Source organism: Ochotona princeps, chromosome 2, assembly GCF_030435755.1.
Source record: "Ochotona princeps isolate mOchPri1 chromosome 2, mOchPri1.hap1, whole genome shotgun sequence".
NCBI classification, from domain to species: Eukaryota; Metazoa; Chordata; class Mammalia; order Lagomorpha; family Ochotonidae; genus Ochotona; species Ochotona princeps.
Window position 1 is genome coordinate 54,961,557 of NC_080833.1, and position 22,861 is coordinate 54,984,417.

The 22,861-nt window shown below is 38.4% G+C and overlaps 1 protein-coding gene across 15 annotated transcripts in view; it reads left to right on the top strand.

Annotated features, from left to right (window-relative positions):
• SGIP1 (SH3GL interacting endocytic adaptor 1) overlaps window positions 1–22,861 on the top strand; it is a 328,705-nt gene that overhangs the window by 94,439 nt on the left and 211,405 nt on the right. For 14 of the 15 annotated variants that reach the window (XR_009244460.1, XM_058657621.1, XM_058657654.1 and 11 more), the window contains exon 1: window positions 18,376–18,533. The exons of the other annotated variant lie outside the window; for it this stretch is intronic. The gene's annotated coding sequence lies outside the window, so the exon portion shown is untranslated. Of the gene's footprint in view, window positions 1–18,375; window positions 18,534–22,861 lie in introns of those variants that run through there. 15 annotated transcript variants of the gene reach the window in all.

Here is a 22,861-nt window from a genome sequence, read left to right on the forward strand (position 1 = left end):
GGAAATTTACAATGCCATGAATTAAATGACATGTTGCTAGATATGACAGTCTCCATTACACAGCTACTATACATCCCCTTAAATGAAGAGCCTCCAAACAAAATCAACAACAGGAAGAAAAAAGAAATTAACAGCACCAAGAAGTTAAATAACATGCTATTAAATGACTAATGTGTTTCTGAAGAAATGAAAATCAAGAACCTTCTTGAAGAAAATGATGCTACTGTATGATCTAGGAGTCACTGAATGATTTACTCAGAAGGAAGTGTTTTGAAGAGATGAAACTAACAGAGAATAACAAAACCCATGTGATATAGTTTCCGCTGATCTTTGTTGAAGTGTGTCTCCTCCAGACAATAAGCAGGTGGGTTTTGTTTTTTAATCCAGTGTACTACTCTATGATGTTTAATTAAGCTTAAGCCATTTACATTCAGAGTTTAATATACATGGGTGTTTCGTTGGTCCTGTCATTTTAGCAATGGGTTGTTCATTGGTTTAGTCTTCTGTTGTCATTTTACTGGGATGTTCTTCCCATTTGCCTTTGGTTTTGGTAGGTGCTATTCCTCTTCTTTGCCAAGAGAACATCTTGAAGTATCATTTGTAGGGCAGGTTTGGAAGAGACAAATTCTTTTAACTTTTCTTTACTGTGGAAGAATTTTATTTCATTTTCAAAGACAAAAGAAAGCTTTGCTGGATATGTTATCCTGGGCCGAAAATTTTTTTCTTTTAGAATCTGGAATATGTCACTCCATTCTCTTCTTGCCTGTAGCGTTTCCTGTGAGAGATCTCCTGTAAGCTTAATTGGCTTTCCTTTATATGTCAATTGATTTTTTTCACATGCACATTTAAGGATCTTTTCCTTATGTTCAATTGAAGAGAGCTTGATGATCATATGTCGTGGTGAAGATCGCTTTTGGTCAAGCCTGTTGGGAGTTCTGTGCCCTTCCTGGAACTTGTTTCCCAGTTCTTCCTCTAGATTAGGGAAATTTTCCTTTATTATTTCATTAAATACATTTGCAAACTCAGCTTCTCTTTCTGCACCTTCTGGGACTCCCATTACTCTTAGATTTGGCCTCTTAATAGTGTCTTTCAATTCTTGAATACTTTTTTTGGCCTGTTTCAGCTCTGCTTCCAGCTTTTTGTTTGCTTCCCCCTGGTGACAGGAAATACCTTCCAATTCTGAGATTCTTTCTTCTGCTTGCTTCATTCTATTCTGGAGGCTCTCCACTGTACTCTTAATTTGCTCTACTGTGTTCTTAATTTCTGATATACCAGCCTTGATTTGATTTATTGCTTCCTTAAATTCTTTGAACTCTTGCATGAGCTTCTCATTGTTGATCAGAATCTTTAAAATGAGTCTTATGGATTCTGTGTGGCCCATTTTCTCAATGTCTTCCTCAGTTAACTCTGAGATTGGCATAGGGTTTTGCTCCCTTGCAGGAGAGTTTTCGGCAATATTTATTGTGCCTTTGTCTCTTCTTTTGCTCTTGATCATTGTACTTCTGGTTAGTAGAGTCTTCTCCTTGGGGTAGGTTTCTAAGCTGTGTCACCCACAGGGTTACAATGCGATTTTACTTATTGCAGTTGGTATACAGCTCTTTGCTTGCAGCCACTTGTGCCACAACCTCCAGCAAGTTCCAGGTCTGGGTTCTTATGCCAGATTTCCCCCGTGGTCTCCACAGCCCCAGCTCTTGGCTCACCACTTACCACCTCCTGTGATACCGTGGTGAGGCTGCACCATTGTCTCTGCAACCTTTCTCCCACTTCCGGTTGGAGCAGGTCCCAGGATTAGAGAGACACCAGGTGTCCTATATAATTAGGTTGTTGGTGGCGCTGATCTTGTCGGAACCTGTTGGACATTAGGTCTGGGTGCCACACGGACCTATTTTGACCCGTATGATGACACAGTCAGTATTATTTTCCTGTGGGATCAGTGCAATCTCGGACCTCAGCAAGTTCTCGCGAGATCAGCACATGCGCAGTTCATTGTTGTTCCCTGCAGTCCCAAAGCTATTGCCACAGTGCCAAAAATGGCGCCTGCAGTACAACCACTAAGGTTCTTGATCTGAGGGTTATCCCAGACCTGCCCTGAGTGGAACCCATAGAATGCCACATTGTTGCAGTTCACCCAGACAGAAATGAGCTCACTCCCAGCTCAGCGCATGCTCAGACCTCTCCCTCGCCCTTTCCTCCTTATGCAAAATGGCTCCCAATTCAGCTCTAGGGGGCTGACTGGACTGTCAAATCCACCCTGTTCTCACACTGCCCATCTGAGATCTGCTGCTCTGTCTCTGCTCCTGGTCAAATCAAACGGACCAGCAGAGTGGACAGTACTTTGTCTGGGTTTGCCTCCCAAACTCCCAGTGAAAGTCCCTTCCCACCTGGTTGCTGGTGGAGTTCCGGCTGCCGTGGAGTTCAGATCGCTGTGCTGGAATATCAGTCTCTGCAACACTACACCGTTGTGTCCACTGCTTCCTGTGTCTGTCAGTCTCTAGATACCCCTCTGCTGTTGTTCTGTGCTTTCCTATTTCCTGAAATATGTCCTCTCTGCTTCATCCTGGTTAAATGTTTTTCCGTCTGTATAAACGTGTCCTTACCCTATTCCGCCATCTTGATTCTCCTTTTCTTTTTTTCTTTGTCCGTGTTTTTATTAATCATTTCTGATTTTAATCACAGATCTTTCATATTCTTGGTTAAGTTTGTTTCAAGGTATTTAAAATTTTGCGTCGCTATTATAAATGGAGTTGATCTTACAAGTTCTTTTTCCATCATGGCATTTTTGTACATGCAAATACTACTGATTTCTGCCTGTTGATTTAAAAACCTGCAAGTTAACCAAGCTCTTTTATGAGTTCAAATGGTCCCTTAGTGAAGTGTTTCGATTCCTCTATTTAAAGGACCATGTCATCTTCAAACAACTAAAACTTCACTTTCTCCTTTCTAATTTGGGATCCCCTTGGTTTCATTTTCTTGCATAATGGCTGTAACTAAAACCTCCAGAACTCTACTAAATATTGATGGTGACAGTGTGGATCTTTGTCTACTTTGGGATCTTAGTGGAAACATTTCTTCTTTTTGCTGTTTGCTATGATGCTGGTTGTAATTTTACCACATATTGTTTTATATAAAAATATATTGACATATATTCCTTCTATATCCAGTTTTCTCAAATTTTTTTAATCATGAAAGGATGTTGTATTTTATCAAATGCTTTTTCTATATCTAGTGCTATTTATTAATTTTAAATTTTAAATTGCATTTATTGATCTGTATCTGTCTTACCATCCCTGTATTCTTGGAATAAGTCTCACTTGTTCTAGGTAGATCTTTTTGATATTTTGTTAGATGTGATTAGCTAGTATCTTGTTAAGGAATTCTGCATCAATGTGTGTCAGGAATATTAGTCTATAGTTCTTTGTGTTATCTTTTTCTGGCTTTGTAGTGAAGGTGATGCTAGTGTCATAGAAGCAGATTAGGAGGATTTCCTCCCATTCAATTGTTTTTAAACTTACTAGAATTGACATTTCCTCGCCAGAATTCATTGTTTTGGCTTTGTTGTTTCAAGGAATATTTTTCTTTTCCTTTTGATTTTCTCTATGAGCCACTGTACATTCAGAATCATATTATTCAGTCTCCATGTGTTTGTATGTTTTCTAGAGTTTGTTATGCTGTTGATTTCCAGCTTCATTCCTGTGTGGTCAGAAAAGATACATGATCTGATTTCATTTTGTTGTTGTTGAAACTTATCTTATGGCTTAACATATGATCTATCTTAGAGAATGTCCAAGGCATTGGTGAAAAGAAAGCATATTCTGTGACTGTTAGATGAAATGTTCTTTAGATATCATTAGATCCATTCAGTTAACAGTGCAGACTACTCTTGTGGGTTGAGAGTGGTCACGTTTCATTTCATTTTGCAGAAAAGAAATCTGGAGCTCACAGGATGAGGCGACTAGCAAGTGAGGAATCATGATTGAAAGCCAACTCTTTAACTCCCGATCTCACAGTTTTTCTGACAAAATGTGTTACTAAATTCCAAGAATTAAGTGTGAGTGCAGGGCTCGGCAGCGTGGCCTAGTGGCTAAGGTCCTCGCCTTGATCCCATGTGGCTGCTGGTTCTAGTCCCGGCAGCTCCACTTTCTCTCTATCTCTCCTCCTCTCAGTATATCTGACTTTGTAATGAAAATAAAATAAATCTTTAAAAAAAAAGTGTGAGTGCAACCCATAAAATTGATGGAATTGATGAAAATAGGCAAAAATAAAGAAGATGTTGGTAACCCTTAGCCCAAAGAAAGATTCATGTCTGATGCTACACTCTAATTGGTATTACTGGAATGAAAAATATCACTCACTTGAGCTAAAGCCTTTGAGGTCATCCATGTATGCTCCATCTGTCACATCTCCCTATTCAATGTACATGTATAATATACACGTCATTTTAAGAGAACTCAATGTACAATGTTCAATTGTACAAGAAGCTTTAGGCTTAGAACTATAACAGACTGTCCCTCCAGCTGCTTCATTTAATATATGAGAAGGCTAAATCCCTGGAAGTTTTAGTCACCAGAAATAACACAGCAATTGGCGTAGAACTAGAATAGAGCATTACCAATGGTTCATTAGCACTGCCTTCTCCATATCATGTCACCTTTGCAAGGGATGGTGTGGTGCTATCAAGTGGCACTTCAGTGCATAAATTATTTACTGAGCACCTAGCTACTGTACATCAGGAACTCTGTTGTAATGATAAGCAAAAGTAGTCCTTGTCTGCACTCCTAGGCTCATAGTTTAGCATAAATTAGAAATATTTATCAAAGAATTATACAAATATTTAACTACACTTTGTAGAGAGCTATGCTTTACAAACTACACATTGTTGTTACAAGGATGCATTCAATCTCATATTACAGGTTAGATTGGATCTGTGGAAAGCAAGGCCACGCTTCCCTAAAGTAGCAATGTTTGAATGAAAATCTGTGGGTTGTGAGACCATAGAGCAAGGGAACACCAGAGGGCATCCTAATCTCAGTTGCCTTAGAGATTTGGTTTCCAAAAGCCTAGAGGATATCAAAGCCAAAACCAATTCAAATACATTGACCAATCTGCTGGTATAGAATATGGTTTCTCAAGCCAGTATAATGTTCTTCACAAGCAAAATTAAACATATCCTAATATCAAATGCCTAGCAAATATTTTTTGGGAAATAGCTCATTAATGCTGGGAAGAGTATTCCAAAGCAGATTGAAGTCAAACAAGCAAGCATTGAAATAGCAGACAATAGAGATTCATGAGCAATTGTAGAATTGCTGAAAGAGTTACAGTTATTGTTATAAATTTGACACCATCAATTTCTATTAACTCTGACAAGTATTCCATCCATAATTTCCCTTTCTTGTAAGGGTATAGCTTAGAATTTTCTAATGAAGAAATTTTCATGTGACGTAAAGTTGAAATAAAACAGACGACACTGCAAGACGATCGCTGCAAGCATACATGGTAGACTACTGAACTTCACAAGCTCAAACCTTTAAAAAAGACATTTTATTCATTTGTTTGTTGTTTAGAAAACAGGGTTGCAGAGAGAGAAACAGAGAGAGATCTTCCATCCACTGGTTCTCTCACCAAACGGCACTGTCAGAAGCCAGAGATTAGGAGTTTCTTCCAGGTTAAAACATAAGGGCCAACTTCCACTGCTTCCCTACAGCCATTAGCAGAGAAATGGATGGGAAGTAGAGGGCTGTCAGTGCTGCAGGTGGAGGTTGACCCTGCATGCTACAATTTATTTATTTATTTATTTTATTGGAAAGGCAGATATACAAAAAGAAGGAGAGAGAGAGAGGAACATCTTTCGTCCGATGATTCACTCCCCAAGTGAGCACAACGGCAGGTGCTGCGTCGATCAGAAGTCAGGAGCCAGGAAATTCTTCCAGTCACATGGATGCAGGGTCCCAAGGCTTTGGGCCATCCTCAACTGCTTTCCCAGGCCACAAGCAGGGAGATGGATGGTAAGTAGAGCTGCCGGGATTAGAACCGGTGCCCATATAGGATCATGGCGTGTTCAAAGCGAGGACCTTAACCATTACACTATCACGCTGGTCCCGATTGCATCTAATTTTAATGTTAAATCCAGAGGGGAGACTAAAACTTCTGCTCAAGACTAGGTAAACAGAAAAGTTCTGTGACTTCCCTGAAAGAAACCCTATCTGCTAGAGCCCCAGAGTTGAAATTCTGAAAAGCCAAATTCAAACTCAAGGTTTTTTCCTGAGAGAGGCTGAACGATTGTTCGGTTAGAATTCAAACTCATAATAAAATAAGATCATTGAGTAGGAGAGACTGTAATCCAACAATTAGAAAGGAGATAACTGGCCAGATTTTGATTAACTTATGATCTGGACTTTCCAACTTCCCCTGCCTTTTTCTTATAGGAGAAGGTAGGCCTTTATTGGAAAAGAGAATGAGACTCTTCCTGCACACAGAACTTGCAATTACCACTCCAGGGATTTTGTGAGTGAATGCTGATCTCTAAGGCCAGTCTCACCAACTTTATGGAGTTCCTATCTGTACTGTGATACAAAACCTAGTATATCCCAGAAGGACAGTATTTTATGTATGAAGTTTCATAAATTTATGCCAACAGAAATTTGGGAAATATGGCGTATTTCCCCCCAAAATGGAGTATGTCTTATGAGTGTGGTAGGAAGAAGGCACGGTGCAATAGCCTAGTGGCTATAAGCATGTGCCAGTATCCCATATGAGTGCTGGTACTATCCTGGCAGCCCTGCTTCCCATCCAGCTCCCTGCTTGTGGCCTGGGAAAACAGTTGAGCACGGCCCAAAGCCTTGGGATCCTGCACCCACGTGGGAGACCCAGAAGAAGCTCCTGGCTCCTGGCTCCTGGCTTTGGCTCGGCTCAGTTCTGGACATTGCAGCTGCTTGGGAAGTGAATCCTTGAACGGAAGATCTTTCTCTCTGTCTCTCCATCTCTCTGTATATCTGCCTTTCCAATAAAAATAAATAAATATTTTTTAAAAGTGTGAAATGGGAGCAATATAATGTTGGATCAAAGTGGGTTTATTGTATCAGATGTATTACTTAAGACTGTGAGTGCACTGTATAAAGTATGACTATTTCTTCGTTTTCTTTTTAAGATTTATTTATTATTTGAAAGGCAGATTTACAGAGAGAAGGAGAGACAGAAACGAAAATATCTTCTATCTTCTGATTCATTCCCCCAGATAGCCCTGACACACAGAGCTGAACTCTAAAGTAAACAGCTAGGTTCTCCCACACTGGGGCAGGGCCCAAGGATTGGGTCCACCCTCTGTTGCTTTTTTAGACCATAACAAATATAGCTGGATCAGAGGTGGAACAAATGGGACTAGAACCAACACCCGTAAGGGATGCCAGTGCCACAGGCAGCGGATTAGCCTATTTAGTCACCATGACGGTCCCTTCCTTTCTCTTTTAAGATTTATTTGTTTGAAAGACAGGGTAATAGATTGAATGGGAAGGATGAGAGAAAAACTGATCATCCATCCACTGATTCATTCGCTAAATAGCAGGACTGAGCCATGCAAAAACCTAGAGCCTGGACCTCCGTCGCATTTCCCACATGGGTGGCAAGGACCCAATCACTGGGTTATATTCCATTGCTTTCTCAAGTGCATGAGCAGGGAGCTGGACCAGATGTGAAGAATCTGGAACTCAAACCATTGCCCATATGGAATGCCAGCATTTCAGGTGATAGCTTAACTGCCTGAGTTGCAGTTTCAATCCCTCTAACCTTTATTCATTGACTGGATTCTGGGCCTAATATGGCCTACATCTAATCAACTGAAGATATAAGAACTTTGCTGGTATATTGTAGAGTTTTTAAATTTATAACTGAGAATGTTTTAGGTATTGTCAAATGGTGCCTGGAGGAGGAAACTTGGCTATAATTGTGAATTATTGCTATGAGAAAAGCATCCAATGCTTACAGGAATTCAAATGCTGGGTCAGATTTATTATAAATTACCTGCTTAAGCATAGGTCTGTTTTGCTTCCTGGAAGAGTTTAGAAATACACATACTGGGGCCTAGCGTAATGACCTAGCAACTAAAGTCCTCACCTTGAATGCTCCAGGATCCCATATGGGCACCGGTTCTAATCCCGGCCACCCTACTTCCCATCCAGCTCCCTGCTTGTGGCCTGGGAAAGGAACCGAAGATGGTCCAAAGCCTTGGGACCTTGCACCTGTGTGGGAGACCCAGAGGAAGCTCCTGGCTCCTGGCTTCAGATTGGCTCAGCTCCGGGCATTGCGGCTCCTTCGGAAGTGAATCATTGAACAGAAGATCTTCTTCTCTATCTTTCCTCTCTGTATATCTGACTTTGCAATAAAAATAAATACATCTTTTAAAAAAAGAAATACACACAGTTGTGAAGGCTTCAGGAAATAAACTGGTGAATGTGACATTAGTTTCCTTGAAAGGCTCTGTAGTGACAGTTCTTTAGGACATACGAGTGAGTGCATTGCCATGGAAGTGAGCTCCCTGAATTCAGTGGGTGATGATTTGGAATGGTCCAAGAAGCAATCAGGGTAACTTGGTCAATGGAGTCTTCAGTAGTGATTATTTTTTCATAGGTTTTTTAGAACACAATGGGCCATTTGTAGGCTTATTGAGTTGTATGATATACAATCAAACATGAAAAATAAAACTTGACAAGATAACAGATGTCTGACTTGAATCAGTACAACAATTATGTTTCCTCTGTTAAGCTTCCAGACTTGAGTCAATTAATTTTAGAGTCACTGAAGAAATTAGATGTTCTGGGCAGAATAGTAATCCCCTGCATATCTACATACTAGTATTCAGAACCAACAACAACATGCTGTTACATGACAATGGAAAACTGAGATTTCAGGTATAATTAAGATTTATAATCAGCAGATTTTTTTTAAAAAGCTGTTATTTTCTTTGCTTATAAGGCAGAGTTATAGAGTCACAGGGAGAGACTCTGCAATATTCAAGGTTATAACGGGCTGAATCCAAAAACCAAAAATTGTATTATATTCTCCTTAATGTATGCTAGGTGCACAGGTATTTGGGTCATTTTCCACTGCTTTCCCAGGTGCTTTAGCAGGGAGCTGAAGCTGAAGCTGGAAGAGAGCAGCTGGGACTCCAATGGGATGCTGTTTTCATGGGCAATGGCTTAACTTATTTAGACATAATGTTCACCCATAATCAACTAATTTTAAATAGAGATTATCCTGAATTATCTAAGTGGACCCAAAGTAGTCATAAAGATCCTTAAAGACAGAAGAGTGAATATAGGGTGTCAGAATCAAGAGCTGAAATGTTTCATTGCCACAGTTAAAATTGCTCACCTTGAAAGGCAGAGGGAGAGAAAGAGATAGAGATAGAGAAAGATAGAGAAAGAGAGAGAGAGAGGTATAGAGAAAGATCTTCTATCCATTGGTTCACTGCCAAAATGTCCATAACAGCCAGGGCTAGATCACACCAAAATCAGAAGCCTAGCATCCCTCCTGGGTCTCCCTCATGGGTGAGAGCTACTCAGATGATTGAACCTTCTTCTGCTGTCTCCCACAGTATGCATTAGAGGAAGCTGCGTTGGAAGTAGAAGTGGAACTTGAACTCGGGCACTCCAATTCAGGATGTGACTATCCCAAACATCATCTTAATTGCTGTACCAATTACTCTCCCTTTATTGTTGCCTTTGAAGATAAAAGTGGTCAGTGAGACAATGTGCATAGGAGCTTGAAACTAAAAATGTCAGGAAAACTAATTGTACTCCGAAGTTCCATAAAGGAATACGGTTCCGTCAGCACCCACATTTTGGTCCAACATGACCCATTTTGGACCTTGGCCACCCAAACAATTAGATAATAAATTTGTAGTGTTTTAAAATACTATCCAATTTTTGTGGTTATAGCAGTCATAGAAAACTAATACACCAAGTGCGCCAGAGTAAAGGCCCTGCTACACCCACAGAAATTTATATCATAGATCTTCTTCCCAGTCTTTCTCAATGGAGTTCATTTCCATTTACAGTGACTACACCAGGGAAATGAAACAAACTAACCTTTCCAGGAATTAATGAAACAGACCATGAACTGATGCTCATTTCTGGACATTCAAATTCCATCGTGGTCCAATAATCAAAGTAGGAACAAAAATCTGCCTCAGGGTGTTTCCATTAGATTTTCAAGCCGTGATTATTTTCCTACTTCTGCAATGCGTGGTTGAAAAAGATACACTTGGATTTCCCACAGTAATTCTGTGGGGTGACAGATAACCTTTATTAAAAGACTTTATGAAAATAGCAAACCAAAAGGTAATACTGTCCCAAAGATAGTTGATCCCACTACTTTACTAATTTAATTTATCAATTGAACCTATGCCAATGTAAGCTAACCCTTGGAAGTGACAGCTGATTGCCACAAACTTAGTGAGGAGTTCACAACATTTGAAGTTATTGACTAGTTATGGATTTTTACTGGCACAAATAACACTAGTCCCTGACATGTGATATGAAACTATTGATTTAGTGAATGCTTGCTTTCTTGTGAAGTTTACTTTCATATGATAGGGCAGCAATATATTTTTGCTATGTTATCTTACTTTAGACTTACATTATAATCCAGGCATTGGGGTCCATAATTGTATAGCAGCTCATGGCACATTATTCTGGTTCATTGTAGTGATGATAATAGGCTGGTTGGAACTAGTGAAAAGGAAGTAGCTAAAATATTTGTATGACTCAGTAAAACCATTGACAGGCATTGAAACCACAAAATTCAGGAAGTGCAGAATTAATAAAGATCCAGAAACTTTCAAACTTAGTAGAATTTCTGGGAGTTATGTAGTCTAGGATATATTAAGCTATTCCGTACAAAGTGAAGGAATGATAGCTCTAACTACTAGAAGACATAGCATGTAGGATGCCTCTTTGGATTTTAAGGCAAACTATGATTTGCCACTCTGCTTTGATTCATTTACTGTGTCACCTGTTCATCCTAACACAGCTACACTTCTAGAGTGATGTGCAGAGCAAGAGAAGGCTCTGCAACAGGTCCAGAATTCTGTGTAATTTGTTCCAGTACTTGATCATACAACCCTTTAGCTCCAATGGTGGTTAAGGACTTGTGACAGAACTGAATGCTAAATGGAGCCATTCACAAGCCCACACAACGAACAGCTTTGCATACCTTTTGATTTGCCGTAAAGTTGTTTTCTTCTGTGATAAATATTTTCCATTTAGAAAGTAGCTCTGGTTCTGGAGAAGACTGAATGTTTGATAATTGACCATGTGACCTAAATTTCTCACCATAAAGTATAAGTGTCCTGGGCCACTATGTAAATTTGGATTTGTACAGGAACACTTTATCATCAAGCAAAAGTGGCACGCACAATGTAAAGGTTTATCTGATCTTGAAGCCAGAAACAGTTTGGGTAAGCAAATGACTTAAGAGTCCAATGGTTTCTACTCCAGTTATAAGATTTATTCCACATCAATCAATTCTTATGACCTCATAGTGAGTCCCCTGTGCTTCATTCTTTATTTATTTTTATTGAAGAGATGAGATACAGAAAGAGAGAGAGAGAGATCTTCCATTTGCTGATTCTTTTCCCCAGTGGCCACAGTTGTTGGAGCTGGACTGATCTAAAGTCAAGAACCTGCAGCTTCTTTTGGGTCTGCCAAGTGAGTGAAGTGTCCCAAGACCTTGTGCCATCCTCTGCTACTTTCCCAGGCCACAAGCAGGGAGCAACCAAGACATAAGAGTGGAGCAGCCAAGACACAAACTGGTGCCCAAATGAGATGTAAGTGCCACAGACAGAGGGGAGCATGCTGCACCACCGTGCTGTTCCCTTCCATATTCTATTCTTTAACAATAACAGCAAAGGCTTTTTTGAAAAAAAAAAAAACAGTTCTGAGTATATACTAGTAAGAATTGAATGTTACCTGCTACAACGCTGTAGCACCACACAGGGGTGATCCTAAGGAATGGTTATGAAGGGGATTCTTTAGTGAAAAGAACTCTGAAAAACGCCCTGGTTGGTCCTTTTTTTGGGGCAAGAATGTAGATCTATACTGTTTTTCAGGCAGCAAGGTAACAGTTTACTAATTAATGTAATTAAAGGCACAGCCAAGAAATTGTTCATCAGGAAACCTAGAGATCTACGCAAACAAGTCTGCCCAGTTGGTACAAAATATGGAGATACTTGTTTTCTATGTAAATAGTCACCATTTGGGCTCCCATATCAGAGGAAAGTTTAACAATCATAGGTATAAAAGGTAATTCATCTAGACGCTAGTCATTCCCCAACCCTGCCTTTTTTGTACCTGTGATCAAAATGGCCATAGTAACTGAGATGGGTAGTCTACTCACCAAGGCTGTTAGCTATAACCTCTGATCAAGTCGCCTAACAGACAAACAAAAAACCCATCAATACTGATTTACCCAATATGACACCATCCCTTGGAAGGATCAGCCAACTACCTGCTAGTTGAATGTGGTTAATAGAAATTGGAATACATGTCAAGTTTTTAATGAGATGGATTTTACTAGGTTATTCTAAGTTTGATAGCATCTTGGCAATTCTCTTTTGAACCTGAAAAATGTGTTTGTTAAAAGGTCCTCTGCAGTTCTGGATTAGAATTTTTCACTAGGAATATTTTGCATGAAATTTAGAAGTAAGGATAAAAGTAAATGAGATTTAGAAAATCATTGTAAAACCGTGTGCTGATTTCTCTAGCAGTGACAGAGATTTGAAAACTCTAGCAGAAGTGATACCATTGTTTGTCTACTCCTAAGATAGTCTGATGTTTGTAACTACCAATTTTGCCGCTGTAGCCATCCAAAGAAACATTCCCTAACATATTTGTGTAACACCTGTGCTGTTGGCTTTTTTATATATAATTATTAACTGCAGTTATACCCTTTAATACTTGCATTTGTTTTGTTTTCTTCTTGAACAAACTCAGATTGACATATTAATTATTTATTGCAGGTTTATATTTGTGGTTCTGTTGCAGTGATGTCTAGTGATGTTAAACTATAAGTAGAAAATGAATATTATGAAACTTATTTGGTAAAACCAAAAAAGTAAAACTCTAACAAAACCTGTGAAGAAGCCAATGGGAAAATGGCAATCGAGTATATGGGCCAGCGTCAGGTATATTGACCAGGATGCCAGAGGGGGCTCTAGAACCCAAATTCCTTCTGCCTCTTGGTGATGCCACACTGGAAGCACAGATAATTCTGAGCTTCACCTGCTGGTTAACATGAAAGCAATTTCTAACATCCCCTTTCACCTTTGTCAGATACATAACCAATGCTATTGAGGCTACATATGAAAGATTAACAGTGCTCTAAAGGTCCGAAGGAGGTAAAGCCTGACAGTGTGGATCCAAATAAATCAAGGGTAATTATAGCTCAGAACTAGAAGTAGGGCAAAGCTTATCACCCATAATATTAAGTTAACATGCTGAATAATAATCAGCTAATGCCTTAATGAAATTAGCAATTACTACATTTCTTCAGTTCACACATAGACTATTTTCTCATCTCAAGCTCATTTCTCAAGTTCACTGTGTGCATCCAATTTAGTGTGTAGAGTTTCTCACTAAACAGAATTTATACCCCAATTACCATTTATCAAGCTGCCTTGAAACTGAAATGATTTATTCAGCAAGACCCTTCTCTCATTCCATTTCATGGCTGTAGTAACTTGGTTTAACTGTCAACTGTTAAATGTGATAAGATTAGAGAATTTAGCAATTTAGACAAATTTTACTATGCCCTATTTCTTGGAAAGCAACTCAATAGGATTACAATTGTTTCCCTAAACTGTAAAAAAAATTTCATATAATCTCTGATGTTTTGTGTATAGAAATCTCCAGTCAATCCCAACCTGTAAATCTTTAAGTAAAATGATTTAATGATTCTTATTATAGCTTCAACATACATTGATCCACTTAAATTAGCAGTCTTCAGAAACTTAGAATCACAATATTTTACACACAGGTGGTGAACTTTGCAATGAGTTTATTTGGATACTGTCCCTGTTCTGGAAAATAATCACACAAATTGTGAGTGACATTTGTCTGTTTTTACTACAAAAGCTGCTTGAGGCTGGCTTTTGGGTCTAATGGTCAAAACATCTGGGACCCACATGGAAGTGCCTGGGTTTGATTCCCACCTCTGGCTCCTCATTCAAAATTCCTGCTCATGTTGATCCCAGGAGGCAGGAATGATGACTCTTGAAATTGGCTTCCAGCTGCAGTCAAACCTAATTTTGGAAGCTGTGGGCATTTGGGGAGAGAACCAGCAGGTAGAAGCTGTATATCTTTCTGTCTTTTTTTCTTTACCTTATAACTAATACGCAGAAACTAAGTTCTTCATCTAAAAAGCTTAGCATAATCTGTTTAAAATAATAATAGAATGAAAGAAAAACATTTCCATTTCAGCTGATGACTACTTTTCTGTACGAACACCCATGTCACATGTGTACACATGTGTGCACACACATGTGACAGGACTATAACAGACACTTCTTAGTGTATTCCTAATTCTGCTCCAGCAGTGCCCCTGTCTAACAGGATCTGTTGACAAGGCCCCTTCTTGCTGACAGGGACAAGGAGCTTATGGGTTTGAATGGAAAGGATTTGCTAAATAAAGCTTCAATCCCAGGCTTTACTCCTCCCTCGCAGAGGTCAGGGCACTAAAGTTCTTGGTAGCTATGGCGATCACAATGTGAACCAATGAATTATTGACATCCTGGTGCTTGCTGCTTGACACTGATCCCCAGTTAAACCCAGTTAGAAAATGAAATGTAGAGATAGCTGCCCCCTACCTTTTTTTTAACAGTCATATAGTTAGAGGAGGTTATCTCTCTGGCACATTGTCAATGATTGATGATCTCCTAACCTAGCCAAATTAGGTCCATCAGTGTCAAAGCTCCTTTTCTTCTATGACTTAACAGCATACAACTTCACTGTATCAGCTAATATTACATGTTGCATGCTTAAATGTTTGATTTTCTTTTCGTATTTCCTTATGGATATAACATTCTATTTATTGAGTTTATAAGAAAAACTAAAATGAAGGAGAACATGATAGAACAGGTCTTTGAATTTGCTTTTCAAATGGAGTAATGGTACCCTGTGAAATTCTGATTGCTGCTCTACTCCATTCATGTCTTTGAACTAAGTTCACATGTTGGCTTTTATTTTGGCTAGCAACCTTTTAAAAGAAAGATGCCTCAGGTCTCACACAAAGTGGCTTTCGATGGCTCTACTTCCATCGTCTCTCACTTTCTAATTTAGTTCTGGAATTGTTTGACCTCCAACTTCTTGTCTTTGTCTCCTAGCTATAGCTTTTCATTTGTTTTTTTGAATATTCTTGCAGATTTTGTATGATTGGTTTTGACCTTTAACTCTTCCTAGAGTGTGCTGAGTTATAAGACAACTTCTTTTCAAATAAAAGAGAGCCAAACTGGATTTTCTTGAGCAAATTTAAGTTTTTGAATATGATTTGAATGTATGTGTCAAACATTTTTGTTGAGAGGTAGAGTTTAGGAGGTAATTAGGTTCAACCTGAAGTGCCATAAAAAAATCTGGTTCTCTTGTTTATAAATGTCCAATATGTGGTATTTTGCTACAGCAGTGTTAAGACAATTATTCCACTCTTAGGAAGTTCAGTATTAACTAGATTAAAAAAGGGGGTCATGTACCTACAGGGCTGGCTTTATCTCTTTCCCAGGCCAATTTCACTTATGCTTTTCTCAGGAGGTAAAGGAATAAGTGCCAATGGCTTCAGATATATGCTCTTATAACCTGAGTCCTAAAACAGTTTCAGTTTTCATTTCTTGACTCTCAGGAAATCATTCTAATTGGGCCAGTTCAGTTTACAACCTGGGGAAGAAGATATTATAAATCCACCATGGGTCACCTATGGCTCTTGTCTTGACCATCACTGTCAGTAAGGAAGTGCAGTCCATATTGGCAGATGACAGCAGCCATTTCCTCTTCACAGAGACACCTATGCAGTGAAAATCAGAGGGAATCAAAGAGAAGAGTCATATTACCAGAGGAAATACAGGGTATTGGGCCAGAAAAACAAATAATGCACACAGAACAAGCCTAATGTGTCTCTAACCTCCAAATTAAGCCAGGGGCTTTAGAGTAAGACTGAGGTGAACCCCAACCCAGATCTGACATTTGCTGATTTCTTTGGCAAACCAATTACGGATAGGAGTAGAAAATTTAATTGATAGGTTTGGGGAAAACGTATGAAATGAAACATTGGTCAGAAAGTACTAAACAATGTGCCTATGAAAAACACTTTAAACTTTCACTTACTATTATGTTCTGTTTTTTGTTTTTTGCTTCTGATTACTCTAACAACCTTGTTTGACAATTTGCTGGCTTACATTCCTACCTGGATTTTCCAAGGCTCTCAAGGAATATTTATGCTCGCTCAAATTTATTCACTACCAAAAAATAGAATAAGAAGTGTATTATTGGATTTATATATAAGCAATGAAACAAAGTGTTCTTTATTAAAAAAATTATGGATGGGTAAGTGTTGTGTCAGAATAGATTAAGCCGCTTCTTGGCACATCTGTGTTCTTCTGTATTTTTAACTTATATTTTTTCCACATCTAATAGTCTATTAGATATCAGTAACACAAATGGCAAGTAGGAAATAGCAATATTAACAAAGACCCAAAGCAATCAAAGAATCAAAAACTACTTGCTATTCCTCAGGTTGTTGAACAAAAGCTACACACAATAATCATCTTCATATGCATTAGTTATATGAAATCAGGGAAAACATAATGTGGTCTTTGGGGGGATTTGCTTATTTCATTAAGCATAATGCTTTCCAACTGAATCAATTTAGCTGCAAAACACAACAATTTTATTTTTGTGGCTGTATAGTTTTCCTCAGTGTGTCTTTAGCACATTTCCATCATCCAGTCATCTGCCAATGGGCATTAAGGTTGATCCATATTGTAACTCTTATGAATTGGGCTGCTATAAATATGGGAGTACAGATAACTCTCATATGATGTTTTCAACTCATTTGGATAGATTCCTAAGCATGATATGGCTAGGTCATAAACCTCTGTACTTGCATTAGTTTACATCCTCAGAAACAGTGAGTTATAGTACAGTTTCATCTACATCCTTGCCAGCATTTATAGTTTTATTGTTTAATTTATTGAAATCCCAGCTTCAATCATGGCTACTCCACTTCTAAATCAACCCCCTCTTAATTCATTTTGGAGTCAGCATAATGTTCAAGCATTTGAGCTTTTTCCCATGGTGTGGGAGAGACTTCCATGGAATTCCTGGATCTTGGCTTCAACCTGACTCAACCCTGACTCCTGTGGTCATTTGAGGAAGGAATCAATGAATGGAAGAATTTTCTCTGTGTGTCTCTTTCTGTTATTCTGCATTTAAACTAACTAAATAATCTTTGAATTCTTTATTTAGTAGAAGGTTAAGCTTGTGATTATAAAGTGAATTGAAATTAGATCATTGAAAACTCAAAAGAAAAATGAAAGGCAGAGATGAAATAGAAGAGAGTGAGAAAGAATAGCTTGGCAAGTATTATTATGACTTAAAACTGTATGTATGAAATACATGAAATATTCTTCCATTATGTGAATGAAAATTTTAGACAATAGTGCTGAGCACCAAATATGTGCAGTACCTAGCAATTAACCGTTGCCTTTCTGAGCCTCCAACTTGCAGCACATATCACAGGACTTCTGAGCCTACATCACTGCGTGCTCCAATCTAACAACAAATCTCTATCACTCCATTTCAATCTGTCATCTCCAATTTAGCAATATTTTTAGAATCTTTGCAAATATAAAATATAGTGGGAATCAAGACAGGGAAAGATACAAATACTTAATGGGCTGGAGAGGATCTGAATTTCAACTTGAAGAAATAATATTTACTAAGATGGAGATATGCATGCCTGGCTAGGTGAGTGCCAGGAAAAATGGCTGAAATATAATGAATCAAGTAACTGAGCTTTGGAGAAGATGTTGCTCCATCCCTTCTTATCATAAGTTTATACAAACTGTACTCCCAAGACTATATGACAGATGAACAGGATGGACACATGGATGACATGTGGAAGAGGAGGATGGCTAAGTTAACATTCAGATCACAGAACTCTATACTATTCCCTGAAATATTAAGCATAATAATAAATGTTTCCAAGGATGTATCTATGTATGCAAGGTTGAGAAAGACATGCTGAAGTCACAGATGACAAGGACAGGTCCTGAAATAAAGAGGACTATGATCCAGTTGCTGAAGTCATAGAGGAATGTTTGACTTGCAGCTGCTATAAGGTTGGTAAGAAAAACAAAAGAGTAGAGGTGACAAAATGAGGAAAAATCAATAGGGTGCACCTGAGAAGGTACTTATTTTGACAATGTTGGTAAATAAGTGGCATAAATGCGGAAGTGGAGGACTATGAAAATCGCAACCCTTCTTTGTTATCCAGTAAGTAGAGGATGAAGAGTATGGCTGGGAAAGGAAGATATTCTGTTTCGGATTTAATATACAGGAAAGAGGAAAAATAGGTCGTTAAAGGAAAATTAGGATTGGGTTTTGGCAAATTAAAATCCAATAATAGATGTTCTGTACATCATTGCATAATATATTCAAACAGAATACTAAGAGTCATCGCAGGATTAAGCAAATTGGGAATAGGACAATCTGGGTAAGGATAGGTCTGAATAGCCATGCCTTTACGTGCCGTTGAAGCGGGAGGTGAAGCAGGGGCTGCTCTAGGAAGATTTCCTTCTCTCTGTGTGAACGCCACCCATTCTCCTGTCTCTAAGTGCTGAGTCAACTTTCTGTCAAAAAAATTCTTAATGAAAAATCATCCATTCTCTGTGTTTTTTATTCTCTTTGAAATCTCTTTGTGTTTGTTTTACAGTTAGATCGCATCTCCGTTCAGACCGCACACTAAAGTTTTTTTTTTCTTTTTTTTTTTTTATTATTGGAAAGCCAGATATACAGAGAGGAGGAGAGACAGAGAGGAAGATCTTCCTGCCGATGATTCACTCCCCAAGTGAGCCGCAACTGCTGGTGCTGCGCCAATCTGAAGCCGGGAAGCAGGAACTTCTTTCCAGGTCTCCCATGCGGGTGCAGGGTCCCAAAGCTTTGGGCCATCCTCGACTGCTTTCCCAGGCCACAAGCAGGGAGCTGGATGGGAAGTGGAGCTGCCGGGATTAGAACCGGCACCCATATGGGATCCCGTGGCTTTCAAGGCAAGGAGGACTTTAGCCGCTAGGCCACGCCGCCGGGCCCCCGCACACTAAAGTTATAAAGAACCACTTTAAGAGAGACAATCCATCTTTTAAAAATTATGTATTTTTATATGCTATTTGTAAAAGATTATATACATATGCTGTAATGAGCTCAATATATATGTTCCTCTCAAATTCATATGTTAAAATTCTTACCTCAAGGTGATGACATTAGGAGGTGGTATCTTTGCTAAGTGGTTGGGTCATGAGGAACCTTCATGAGTGGGATTGATGTCTTTCTGGCAAAGATCTCACAGAGACTGCTTGCTCTTTTCACCCCATGAGGATACAGTAAGACGACCTCATTTCTGTATTGGAAAACAGAGCCTTAGCAGACAACCAGTCTTCTGGTGACTTGACCTTAGGCTTCCCAACTTCTAAAACTATGAAAAAAAAATTTCTGTTGTTTATAAACCACTCATTTAGGTACTTTGTTACAGCACCCAGTTGGGCTATAACACACATGATGCATGTATGTTTATAAATATTTCTATATATAATATATAGAAATAGAGATTAACAGAAAAAAAAATTTAGCTCTCATACAAAATGTGATAACCAAGAAGCTCTCTTTCATTTGGAGGGGAGAAGAGATGTCTGGAGAGAATGCAGGATGTTTGTCATGTCCAGGCCAGAAAAATTCCACTGGCCTTGATTTAGTCCTATGACCCCAACCATGTGCAAGTAAGGCTGTCAGACACATACTCTTCCTGTGGGCCCAGAGAGGACAGTGTGAGAAGCATACTTCGTTGAATTTGACAAAGCTCCATTAATTTCCTTTCTGGTTGTTGGTTGGCAGCCATAGTGGAAAAACATTAATATGAAAGAAGTGACAAAAAGGATATATTAGTTTTATTTCTGATGATGAGATTTTTCATGGCTTTCATTCAACAAAATAATAGGTAGAGATTTATATACTTTTTATCATTCTAAGGAATTTTTATACCTTTCTTTTTTAAGGTTTTATTTACTTAGTGATATAAGTTGAAATCTGTAAAATATCTTTTCAGCAACTGTAGAAATAATAATTTTCTTTTTGATACTTCAATACTATGAATTATGTTAGTAGATTTCATAAGTTATTTTTTATCCTTTAAATTTTATTCTTTAACTTTATTCTTAAGTTATTTTCTTAAGTTTGGCTATTTTTCTTACTTATAGATTAAATCAAATATATGAGAGTATTTTTAAAAATCATAAAAATTGAATATAAAATATTATTTGATTCAAGAAATTCTTGAAATTCATGCATAGCTTTACATGATACACATTTCCATGTGTTTTTGAAGAGCCCTCATATGGATAAGCTGTAGCATTCCTTTTTATGTTTTATAATTCATTAAGAGCATTTTGAAGCTTGTCTTTTGCTACCTGCTTGAGCTATTGGAAAGGCATGTGAGTTAACAGCATTTCCAAGAAAGAATTCAATAGACAGTTTGTTGCTGTTGTGTGCTTCAATAGTTGTCGCTGGACATACCAGTGTTCCACCTGTGTCTATTATGTCACCAATTACCACAATATTTTAAAGTATTTTGTAAGAATGTTTTCACTGTTTCCATGCACTCTTGCAGGTTCTTGGCATTTTTGTCATTGCAACCTGTTATAAGTTATTGCTGCTGTTTCTCTGAAATCATATGAAAACTTTAAAAATCAATTTTTAATAATGACTCCAAGTTTTTAGACTTCCTCTGCTTCAGAGAGCTATAATTGTTCACCTCCTTCTCTCTTGAAGCTGTGAGTTCTCCTCTTGCATTCAGTCTTTGTTGTTTATCAATATAGTTATAGATTAAACAGTTCTTGAAACTGAAGAAATTGTGCTTCCATGGGTATGGACATGTGGCTCTCTGAACAAGAACTGATCAATGGATGGTGACAGGGTCCAGTCACTTGATCCGTTCCTGGCTGCTTTTCCAAATGCATTAGCAGAAAGCAGGATTGCTAATAGAACAGCTGGAACAGAAACTGGTGCCCAAATGGGACGTCAACATCGCCGTTGGTGGCTTAACTCACTGTGCTACAAAACAATCCTAACATATACCTGGCTTTGTTTATGTTAGCTCAAGTTGAAATTCTTTAATTTTGACCAAAAGTATAGTGGGTAAAGGCATGTGTGCATGCACATACACACACACACACAATTGATACATGTATCTCTCTTGTGCATGCATAACACATAATGCTGCTCAAGTGAGATGTTCTGCTGGGTTCCAAGGCTTGACCAATATTTTTCCATTGCAGTTTTAAATTAATTCAATGTGGGTAGCAAGAGGAGCAGAATCAAACATGGTATTAAGGTAACTACTTTAAATGTGAATTTCTATGTATCTAGATCCAGTTTTTAAACTCCCCTTTATGTAAGTTTTTTCCTGCCCTCACCTCTTTCACACTCACTTCTTATAACTTTTATTCCTAAATAGGAATTTTTTCCCCAACACTAAAACTGGGAGATTCAATTAAATTAAAAAGCAGACTTAACAGGGCATCAGTACTAGACAATTGTTTCATAAATAAAAAGGAAGAGACTTCAGAAATTGAACTGTAGGTACTGAGCTAGTAACAAAGCCTATCTGAGAATCTGGTATTATCAGACGGAATCCTCTGCCATCCTTGACCTTGATGCAAGTTGGTAATCCACTCAGTCTTGTCCACAAGTTATTTGATTTCCGTTTCAGACTTACAAAAGCATGCATTACTTTAGCAGCTAGAAACTCCCCTCTCTCCTTCTTGGCAGTGATGAAACTTGGCTAAAATGCTGCCTTCTTGGGCAGAAAACCCCTTCCTCCCATGAAAATTAGGGTGTTTATTCTTTTGTGATAAAATATTTGCATAGATTTTTTGCTGTTGTTGAAAGGAAAAACTTCTTCATTGATATCCTTACAAGTGACCATTGCAGATATTTTTATATAGAGGGTATATAAAGTTGCAGTGAAATTTAATACAACCTTAGGATCAGCCTTATTTCCTTCCACTATCTCTTTCTTGGTCCTTCTGTGACATCATATCTTAGATTTCTCCTATTAAGCAACTAACACTCAAAACAATCTGCACTCACTGCCTCCAGCTAGCTGCCTGGCTTCATGCCTGAAACGAAGCAGTGAGGGTCCACACCAAACCTGAGTGCCCTACTCTAACACATTGTGAAACACCAGGTGGGAAAGGCAGGCCACCCCGGAGTCTCTGGCTCTCCTGCTTTCTATTATCTCCCACTGTGACCTCCCCCACATCTCAGACTTGCTCTCACATTTCTCATTCATCCTGGAGGAGCCTTTTTTTCCTCCTTATTTAGAATGCATTATCTTCAGAATTCCCTCTCCAAGCACATTCCAAATTTTTTTAAGAAAACCTATTGTGATTAACCTTTTTTGATCCTAAGCATTCTTCTCCCAAATCTCTTATATTCTGAATAAATCATCTGGTCTTTCCATTTGGTTGTTCTCTGTTCATGTTGCACAGTTCACAGTCGGCAGCAAATGTTTTTGAAGTACCTTCATAACCTTTTGGTAGTAACAGTATGAA